The sequence below is a fragment of the Canis aureus genome, chromosome X (genome assembly GCF_053574225.1).
Source record: "Canis aureus isolate CA01 chromosome X, VMU_Caureus_v.1.0, whole genome shotgun sequence".
NCBI classification, from domain to species: Eukaryota; Metazoa; Chordata; class Mammalia; order Carnivora; family Canidae; genus Canis; species Canis aureus.
In genome coordinates, this window is record NC_135649.1 from 82,188,519 (window position 1) to 82,198,097 (window position 9,579).

Genomic DNA, 9,579 nt, shown 5'->3' on the forward strand with positions numbered 1-9,579 from the left:
GTGTACTCACCAGTGTTAATTACATTATTGACTCTGTTCCCTATAGTGTACCTTTCATCTCCCTTTTTTTTTTTGATAACTGGGAGTTTGTACCTCTTAATTCCCCTTCACCTATTTTCTCATCCCCCTCCTCTTTGGCAGCCATCCTCTAGAGCAGGATGACAAAGGTAAGCCACTGTCCCTGCCAAGCAAAGGAAGACCGCTGTTTTTTTTTTTTAATATTTTATTTATTTATTCATGAGAGAGAGGCAGAGACACAGGCAGAGGGAGAAGCAGGCTCCATGCAGGGAGCCTGACGTGGGACTTGATCCCAGGTCTCCAGGATCACGCCCTGGGCTGAAGGCAGGCGCTAAACCGCTGAGCCACCCGGGGATCCCCTAGACCACTGTTTCAGCCAAAATTGATCAGGTATAGAAAAATAGTGAGTTGGCCAAATCATTGGTTATATGCCAGTAAGGTAAGGGATCAGAAAACCTTCCAGTCTCATTCCCCAGTATAAAGTACACTAGCAAAGACCAATTTTACTGATTTATCATCCCTAATTCCAGAACTCAGCTGTTTGCAAGATTGGCCTAGCAGGGTGGTTAAGGCATACAGTAGAGGACAAACCCCCACCCCCAGTTGCTCCAGTTCCTGAGTAATGGTTGTGACTGTACATACTGCCCCCAGAATTCCCAGCTGGGTTATATTTTTCATGTGGGAAAGGGTCGTGCATTCTAAAGTTTCCCAATTTGGCATGTCCAGTAGTCTGTTTCTCATGTTGTATGTGCTACTCCGTCAAGAAGGCCTCCTTTCTCCAGGTCGTAATACATTCATCTTGGTAGCACCCTCCAGAAGAGCCTAAAGCCTCCCAGGGAATGGCACCGGTCCCCCTGTCTCTGCCTGCAACATGGCATAACTTGGCAGTTTCAGACAAGCCCTTCCTCTTCTCCAGGCGCCACAGTTCTTAAAATAGATCTTTCATCAGATTTCAATTTCTTGGAGTTGGCATTTCCCCTCAAGCCTGTATTCAGAAACAGGGCCGGGAGTTCTTGAACACAACCCTGTGCCCAGAACACGGAGCCCCAGCAGAAGGTCCTGTTCCCCCAACAGACCATGACTTTGTGCTTCCCCTGAATGGATCCCTCCTGATCCCTCAGTTCCAGGACAGGGTCCTGAGACTGAGAAATGTGGAGAGTATCAGGAGGTTTCCCCAATCTATCCCTTGTTCACTGCACACGGAGAGAGACAACCCTGCGCGGTTTTCTCTGGGCTGGCTGCCTGGTGCTTGCTGGCAGCCAAAGTCACCCCTTGGGCCCGCAGTTGCTTTGGCAACAACTGCAGGCCTGCGAATTCTCCCTGGAGCCACCCATGAGCTGGTGACTGTGACCTGTACACTATTCAGATGGCCTTCACATCACAGAGGAGTGAGCGAGCTGTGGGCGAGAAAGCATCTGCCTCTGTATCACTAAGTTTCCAGAAGTCTCCCCAGCAGGGTGCCCTGTTAAAAACTGTCCTGACCCCAGCCATGAATTTATAGAAGGGATTCAAGCAGTTTCCTGGCCTCTCAGAGATGGGCGAATTATTTGGATGATTGGAACTGTTGCCTGGGGCTGAGCCTGGTGGCAAATAACAGGCAGGTAGAGTCTCCTGACATCGCTGCCTCAGCCAGAGGCTTCTCCCCTCCACCCCCATGGTTGGGGCCTCTTAACCTCGATGTCTTAGCACTAAGCAGAACGATGAAGCAGCCGACAACTTGCATGAGGGGCAGTGGGTCCTCCCTGAGTGCCTTTGTTGCCCCAATCCACCCGATGGGCTCCTATGGAGCCTTTGCTGTTCTGCATGCTAGGGATACAGCAGAGAGTAAATCATTCAACAATCAGTCCCGACTGTGTGCCAGACATGATTCTGAGTACTTGGAGATACAGCCACAAACAGAACAGAACAAAGAACATTGCCCTTGTGGAGCTGATGTCCCAGTGGGGCCAAGAAGACAATAAGCAAGAAGCAGAAGGGGGCAAATTATTTAGTATGCTAGAAGATAAAAGCCAGGGTGGAAAAAAGGAAGAGCAGGGTCAAAGGGATCCGGAGTGGGCAGTCTTCCTATGATGACCAGGGAAGGGTTTGCTACAAAGGTGACGTGTGAGCAAAGGTCAGAAGGAAGCAAGGTAGACCGATGTGGCTATCTGCAGAAAGAGTGGTCTGGGCAGGGGAAACCAAGTGCAGGGAGCTTGGGGTGGCACCATTGCTGGTATGTTTGAGGAATAGCAAGGAGGCCGCCGGGGCCGCAGGGTAGTAAATGAGGAAGAGGGAGGTAGAAGGTGAGGTCAGAAAAGCACGGTAGTGCTTGGAGGGCCACACTCTGTTCTGACAGAAAGAACCAGGAGAAGCCCACACATAACCACTGCCAGAGACTGACTGCTGGTACTGCTGCCTCCACCCTCCCCACCAGCTGCACTAAATACACTTGCCCTTTTTTTTTTTTTAAGATTGATTGATCCGGGATCCCTGGGTGGCGCAGCGGTTTGGCGCCTGCCTTTGGCCCAGGGCGCGATCCTGGAGACCCGGGATCGAATCCCACATCGGGCTCCCGGTGCATGGAGCCTGCTTCTCCCTCTGCCTGTGTCTCTGCCTCTCTCTCTCTCTGTGACTATCATAAATAAATTAAAAAAAAAATTTAAAAGATTGATTGATCCATTCATTCATGAGTGACACAGAGAGAGGCAGACATAGAGAAGCAGGGGAGCCTGATGCGAGACTCGATCCCAGAACCCCGGGGATCATGACCTGAGCCAAAGGCAGACGCTCAAACTCTGAGCCACAACCAGGTGCCCTGAGTGTACATGTCTTTGAATTGATATAAGTTTCCTTTTCTTGTGGGTAGACTTCTAGGAACAGAATGACTGGATCATATAGTAAGTATATGTTTAACGTTTTAAGAAACTGTCAATAACCCAAGTGTCCAGTGCACTATGAAGCATATAGTAAGCTTTCTTTTTTTTTTATATAGTAAGCTTTCAATGAATAATTGTTGTCTAAAGAACAACTGACTTTATAACAAACAAAAAAACACAAAACCTATCAAACTATCTCCCAAAGTGGTTGCACCATTTTAATTCCTATCAGTAGTGTCCGAGAGCTCAGTTCCTCGACATCTTTGCCAGTTCTTGGTATTGTCAGTCATTCAGATTTTATCCATGCCAATATTTGTTTCTGGTTTTCATTGTGGCTTTGATTCTCATATCTCTAATAACCAGTGATATTGAGCGTCTTTTCAGGTGTTTAATTGCCACCAGCGTGTCTTCTTTGATGAAGAGTCTGGTAAAATTCTTTGCCTATTATTTTTTAAATGGGCTATTTGTTTTCTTACTGAGTTTTTAGAATTCTTTATATATCTTGGATAGAGATACTTTTTAAAAATATTTTATTTATTTATGAGAGACACAGACACAGGCAGAGGGAGAAGCAGGCTCCATGCAGGGAGCTCGACGTGGGACTTGATCCCAGGTTTCCAGGATCATGCCCTGGGCTGAAGGCAGCGCTAAACCACTGAGCCACCAGGGCTGCCCTAGAGATACTTTTTAAAAAATATTTTAATTTTATTTATTTGAGAGAGAGAGAGCATGAGAGGGGGGAGGAGCAGAGGGAGAAGCCGACTCCCTGCTGAGCAGAGAGCCTGACGCTGTATCCCAGGACCTTGAGATCCTGACCTGAGAGGAAGGCAGACGTTTCACCGCTTCACCACTTCACCCACTGAGCCACCCAAGCTCCCTGGATAGAGATACTTTATCAGATAGATACTTTGCAAATGTTTTCTCCCAGTGCGTGGTTTGTCTTTTCATTCTTCCAACAATGTCTTTTGAAAAGCAGAAATGTTAAATTTTGATGACGTCAAACATATCAATTTGCTCTTTTTGGATTGTCCTTTTGACATCATATCAAAGACATCTTTGCCTGGGGATCCCTGGATGGTTCAGTAGTTTAGTGCCTGCCTTCAGCCCAGGGTGCGATCATGAAGACCTGGGATCAAGTCCTACATCGGGCTCCCTGCATGGAACCTGCTTCTCTCTCTGCCTGTGTCTCTGCCTCTCTCTGTGTGTCTCTCGTGAATAAATAAATAAAATCTTTTTAAAAAAAGACATCTTTGCCTAATGCAGGGTCACAAAGGTTTTCTAAAAGTCTTCTGGTGATAGATTATACATTCTTTACTTTAGTTCATTTTGAATTAATTTTTGTGCATGAGAGATACAGATCTAGGCTCATTCTTTTGCATATGGATATCAAACAGTTCCAGTACCATTTGTTGAAAAGACTATCCTTCCTCCACTGCATTGCTTTAAATTGTTGTCAAAAATCAGCTATCTACCACAATGAAAAGAAAAAATCAGTTGTCCATAATATATTGATTTGTTTCTGGATTCTATAATATTCTATTGATATATTTGTCTATCTGTATGTCAATATACTGTATTGAATACTGTACCTTTATAATGATTCTTGAAATCAGGTAGTGTTAGCCTTTCAACTTTGTTGTTCTTTTGCAAAGTTGTTTTGGATAGTCTAGGCCTTTTATATTTCCATATGAATTTTATTTTGTTTTATTTTATTTCATTTATTCCTGAGAGACACACAGAGAGAGGCAGAGACATAGGCAGAGGGAGAAGCAGGCTCTCACAGGAAGCCTGATGTAAGACTTGATCCCAGGACCCCAGGATCACGCCCTGAGCCAAAGGCAGAACATTCTGTCACTGAGCCACCCAGGTGCCCCTCCATATGAATTTCAGAAACTGTTTGTCAATTTCTACAACAAAAGAGCCTACTGGATTTGAATCAAATCTACAGGTCAATTGGGAAGAATCAACATGTTAATATTTAACCTTCTGACCCATGAACAAGATTCATTTGTAAATGCCTTCCTTAATTTCTCTCAGCAGTTTTTTTTTAAGATTTTATTTAATTATTCATGAGAGACACAGAGGGAGAGAGGCAGAGACACAAGTAGAGGGAGAAGCAGGCTCCATGCAGGGAGCCCGATGTGGGACTCGATCCCAGGGCTCCAGGATCACACCCTGAGCCAAAGGCAGATGCCCAGTCGCTGGGCCACCCAGGCGTCCCTCAGCAGTTTTTGTAGTCTTTGGTATATAGGTCTTGCACATCTTTTTCAGATTTATCCCTAAATATTTCATATTTCTTTTTTTTTTAAATAAGTAGCCTCTGTGCTCAACACGGGGCTTGAATTCATGACTCTGAGATCAAGAGTCATATGTTCTACTAACTGAGCCAACCAGATGCCCCAGTATTTCATATTTCTTGATATTATTGTACTATTATTTAATTTCAATTTCCAATTGTTCATTGCTAATGTATAGAAATACAATTGCTTTAAGATTTTATTTATTTATTCATGAAAGACACAGAGAGAGAGACAGGCAGAGACACGGGCAGAGGGAGAAGCAGAATCCATGCAGGGAGCCCGATGTGGGACTCCATCCCGGGACTCCAGGATCCAGGATCACGCCCTGGGCTGAATGCGGTGCTAAACCACTGAGGCAACCGGGCTGCCCACAACTGCTATTTTGTATATTGGTCTTATATCTTACAACCTCGCTAAATGTTAATTTTATTAGCTTTTTTATAGATCCCATTGGGTTTTCTACTAAATAATCATAGTTTTCTTCTTTTTTAAGATTTTCTTTATTTATTCATGAGACACACACACACACAGAGAGAGAGAGAGAGAGAGAGAGAGAGAGGCAGAGACACAGGCAGAGGGAGAAGCAGGCTCCATGCAGGGAGCCTGACGTGGGACTTGATTCAGGGTCTCCAGGATCACGCCCTGGGCTGAAGGTGGCGCTAAACCGCTGAGCCACCCGGGGATCCCCTCATATTGTTTTCAAATAAAGACACGTCTTTCTTACCAATCTGGTTACCTTGGTTTTTCTTTTCCTTGCCTTGGTGCATTGACTAGAATCTTTAGTACAATGTAAAATAACAATGGCAAGAATAGATATCTGTTCTCGATTTTAGGGAAAAAGCACTCAGTCTTTTGCCATTAAGTATAATGTTAACTGTAGGGGTTTTTCCCTTTCCAACATACCTGTCATTTATCAAACAACCATTTATTACCAAGGAGGCACAACACATCTTAATCATAAACTATAAACTCCACAAAGTCCCAGCTTCCTGTCCTTCAAGGGACTCTGGTCATCCCTTGAATCAAAGAGCTCCCTTGTGTCAGGTAAGACAATACTCCAGGGACAGAATTCTATTATTTTGTAGTATCAACCAGTGATTCTCAAAATGCTGCCCAGACCAGCAGCATCAGAATCATCTTGAAACAGTGGAGAAATGCAAATTCTCAGGCAATCTCCTGGCTATGAATGTGACATTCTGGGGGTAGAGACCAGCTCTCTATTATAATGAACCCTTCAGAGAATTATAGTATGAGTTCCAGTTAAGAAATACACACCCCCCCTGCACCAAAAAAAAAAAAAAAAAAAAGAAGAAGAAGAAGAAAAAGAAAAAACCGCCAGAGGTAGGTCTGTTTCATGGTCAAGTCTTGGGCAACACCTCTAAGGACAGCATCCACAATCACAACTAGATTCTCATGTCTATTAATGCAAGATAGAGAGGGCTTCAAAAATACTTTAGCCAGGGGCGCCTGGGTGGCTAGGTCGGTTAAGTGACCAACTCTTGATTTCAGCTCAGGTCATGATCTTGGAGTCGTGAGATTGGCCCTGTGTGGGACTCTCCACTCAGCAGGGAGTCTGCTTGAGATTCTCTCCCCCTCCCTCTGTGCCTCCCAAATAAAATAAATAAAATCTTAAAAAAAAACTTTAGCCAATCCACATATCATTTTTCTTTCTTTCTTTCTTTTTTAGATTTTATTTTTTTTTTCAAAGATTTTATTTATTTGGCAGCCCAGGTGGCTCCGTGGTTTGGCACCGCCTTCGGCCCGGGGCACGGTCCTGGAGACCCAGGATCCAGTCCCACGTCGGGCATCCTGCATGGAGCCTGCTTCTCTCTCTGCCATTCTGTGTGTGTGTGTGTGTGTGTGTGTGTGTGTGTGTGTCTCACGAAAAAATAAGATTTTATTTATTCGTGAGAGACACATAGAGAGAGAGAGAGGCAGAGACACAGGCAGAGGGAGAAGCAGGCTCCATGCAGGGAGCCCGATGTGGGACTCAATCCCAGGTCTCCGGGATCACGCCCTGGACTGAAGGCGGCGCTAAACCGCTGAGCCACCCGGGCTGCCCTAAATATTTTATTTATTCATGAGAGACACAGAGGGAGCGGCAGAGACAAAGGCAGAGGTAGAAACAGGCTCCCTGCAGGGAGCCTGATTCGGCACTGGATCCCAGGACCCCAGGATCATGACCTGAGCCAAAGACAGACACGCAACCACTGAGCCACCCAGGCGTCCCAGGAGCTTTTATTTTGTATTTTTAAAAATGACTTTTAAAAAGATTTTATTTTATTTATTTGGGAGAGAGAGAGAACAAGCGGAGGGAGCATTAGAGGGAGAGGGAGAAGCAGGCTCCCCACTGAGCAAGGAGCCTGACTCAGGGCTCCATCCTAGGACACAGGGATCATGACCTGACCCTAAGACAGATACTTAACTGAATGAGCCGCTCAGGCACCCTGTGGAGCTTTTATTTTATTTTATTTTTTTTAATTTTATTGTGGTAAGAACACAATGTGAGATCTATCCTCTTTAAGTATCTGATAAATAATTATTGACACAGTGTTGTACAGCAGATCTCTAGAACGTATTCATCTTAACCTAACTGAAACTCTATACCTGTCGATTGATTAGTAACTTCCCGTTTCTCCCTCCCTCCAATTTCTGGTAAACACCATTCCAGTTTTTGATTTTGGGAATTTGACTATTTTACATATCTCATAAAAGTGGAATCATTCATCTTTCCATGTCAGCTTATTTCACTTAGCAAAATGTCTTCAAGCCCATACATGTGGTTACATACTGCAGTAGTTCTATTGTTAATTTTTTGAGGAACCTCCATACTGTCTTTCAAGGTGGCTGCACCAGTTTGCATTACCACCAACAGTGCATGAAGGTTCCCCTTTTTCTCAACATCCTCACCAACACTTGTTTCTTGTGTTTTTTGATTTTAGCCATTCTGATGGGTGTGAGGTGATATCTCATTGTAGTCTTGATTTGCATTTCCCTGATGATGAGTGGCAATGAGTGCTTTTTCATATAGCTGTTGGGTAGATGCTCCCCATCAGGTTGAGGAAGTTATTTTATTTCTTTTTTTAAAAAAGATTGATTGATTGATTGATTGATTGATTGATTGATTTAACAGCAAGAGTGAGCTAGCCCACAAGCAGGGAGAGCTGCAGGCAGAGGGAGAGGGAGAAGCAGACTCCCTGCCAAGCAAGGAGCCCAATGTGGGGCTTGATCTAAGGACCCTGGGATCATGACTTGAGCCAAAGGCAAATGATTAACCAACTGAGCCACCGAAGTGCCCAGGAAGTTATTTTCTATTCCTTCTTTCCTTAGCATTTTATTGGGAAATCATGTTTTATCAATTTCTATTTCTGCATCTATTGAGATGATCATGTTTTTTTTTTCCTTTTGTTGTGTGTTAGTATGGGAAGTTACATTGATTAATTTTTGAATGTTAAAGCAACCCTGCATTGCTGGAATAAACTCCACTTGGTTGTGATGTATTATCTTTTTAATATATTGTTGGAATAAATTTGTTAAAATAGTGTTTACAATTTTTGCATTTCTGCTCATAAGGGATATTGGTCTTTTATTTTTCTGTAATATCTTTATCCGTTTTTTAAAGATTTTATTTATTTGTTCATGAGAGACACAGAGACAGAGGCAGAGACACAGGCAGAGGGAGAAGCAGGCTCCCTGCTGGGAGCCTGATGGTGGACAAGAATCCCAGAACCCAGGATCACATCCTGAGCCGAAGGCAGATGCTCAACTGCTGAGCCACCCAGGCGTCTCTATTTATGTCTTCTTGAGTGAGCTTTGGTAACTTGTATCTTTCAAGGAATTTGTACATTTTGATTAAGTTGTGGGATATTTTTAAAATCTTTTATTTATTTATTCATAGAGACACAGAGAGAAAGAGGCAGAGACACAGGCAGAACGATAAGCAGGCTTCATGCAGGGAGCCCGACGTGGGACTCGATCCTGGGTCTCCGGGATCATGCCCTGAGCTGAAGGCAGTGCTAAACCACTGAGCCACCAGCGCTGCCCAAGTTGTGGGATTTATTGGCATAAGTTTGAAAAAATATTCTATTTTTTTTCAGTAGGGAGCCCAATACAGGGCTTGAACTCACAACCCTGAGATCAAGACCTGAGCTGAGATCAAGAGTCAAATGCTTAACTGACTGAGTCACTCAGGCGCCCCTAAAAATATTCATTAATCCTTTTCAGTTTCTGTAGAACTTGTAGTGATGTCACCTCTCATTCCTGATATTGGTAAGGTATGTCTTCTCTTTTTTTCCTTATAAGCCTTCATATTTATCTATTTTATTGATCTCAATTAACCAGCTTTTGTTTTCATTAATTTTCTCCATTGTTTCCTTTTTTCTATTATCTTTTTTTTAAAGATTTAT